The sequence below is a fragment of the Salvelinus sp. IW2-2015 genome, unplaced genomic scaffold (assembly GCF_002910315.2).
Source record: "Salvelinus sp. IW2-2015 unplaced genomic scaffold, ASM291031v2 Un_scaffold4933, whole genome shotgun sequence".
NCBI classification, from domain to species: domain Eukaryota; kingdom Metazoa; phylum Chordata; class Actinopteri; order Salmoniformes; family Salmonidae; genus Salvelinus; species Salvelinus sp. IW2-2015.
Genome location: NW_019946202.1, coordinates 121382 through 122571, shown reverse-complemented (window position 1 = coordinate 122571; position 1190 = coordinate 121382). Strand labels below are relative to the sequence as shown.

The following is a 1190-nucleotide window of genomic DNA, read 5'->3' as shown; positions in this document are numbered from 1 at the left end:
CACTCTTGTCTTTTCTATTCCGAGGTTGTTTACTCGCAATATCAGATATTAAGTTGTTTTTTATAATGAATGTATACTGAGGTTGAGGTTCTGACTAGTGATTATTTACCCAGGGTTCAATACCTGCTATAGTCACTACTTCTTTGCTCTCCCAAAAGCAACACAGCCCTAATACGAGATATATAGCTAACTAAAGTAATGAGTGACCATTTTAGAAAATCATGGGACATATTGTCTGTGGTTGCATGCTATTTTATGTCAATCATATTGCTGCTTGTAGCCTATAACTGGTGCTTCGTGGTCTTATGCTGCCATCTATTGGAAATATTTAGCAATTAAAAGTTATTCATTAACTTAGACATTTGTGAGGCAGCTGAGAATTTAAAAAAAAATTGAATGTGACCAGGCTACTTGAGGCGCCCCGAAAATAATATTCAAAAGATTGGTCCATGGACACAGAGGGGTTAAACACTAAAGTTACCGTCCATCTAGTGAAGAGAGGAGAACCGGACAGAGGTAGCCAGCATCCGTCAACGAGAGAGGGAGAAGCCCTCCACGGATTTAAGAGGTGGAAGAAACAACCGGGGAGCTCCATCGGTCCACAAGAAATGCAGGCAGCCAGTGATGATGTGGTGGTAGCTATGGTAACTAGGATGCTGTTGGTATAGTACCTAGTTAGCTTACCTAGCTGTATCGACTAGCTTGGCTAGCTAGCTGGTCGTTCGTCTGTCCCTCGCCTCGAAGATGACAACGAATCCGGTGAACCACAAAATGAAACAAGGATAGAGACTGAAAAGGATCTGGCTACACTCATACTGTCCCTGACCGTAAAGAAAATAGCAAATTGAACAATAATATTCGGCGTTTCAACACTGTAACAAACTCCTTTTTTATTCCCCAAGATCAACTCAGCTTGTAGCCTATAACTGATGCTTCATGGCGGGCAGTTCTGTACGTGAACGCGGACAGTTCTGTACGTGGACGCTGACAGTTCTGTACGCGGACGCTGACAGTTCTGTACGGGGACGCTGACAGTTCTGTACGTGGACGCGGACAGTTCTGTACGCGGACGCTGACAGTTCTGTACGCGGACGCTGACAGTTCTGTACGGGGACGCTGACAGATCTGTACGGGGACGCTGAGAGTTCCAGAACGTAGACATGAGCAGTGCAACACAATCAACTAAACCC

The 1190-nt window shown here is 44.6% G+C and overlaps 1 protein-coding gene and 1 pseudogene across 1 annotated transcript in view; one reads left to right on the top strand and one right to left on the bottom strand.

Annotated features, from left to right (window-relative positions):
- Positions 1 to 1190, bottom strand: part of LOC139026499 (ribonuclease inhibitor-like) — a 152489-nt gene that overhangs the window by 36855 nt on the left and 114444 nt on the right. The gene's annotated exons all lie outside the window — the stretch shown is intronic.
- Positions 1 to 1190, top strand: part of LOC139026498 (NLR family CARD domain-containing protein 3-like) — a 43754-nt pseudogene that overhangs the window by 3870 nt on the left and 38694 nt on the right.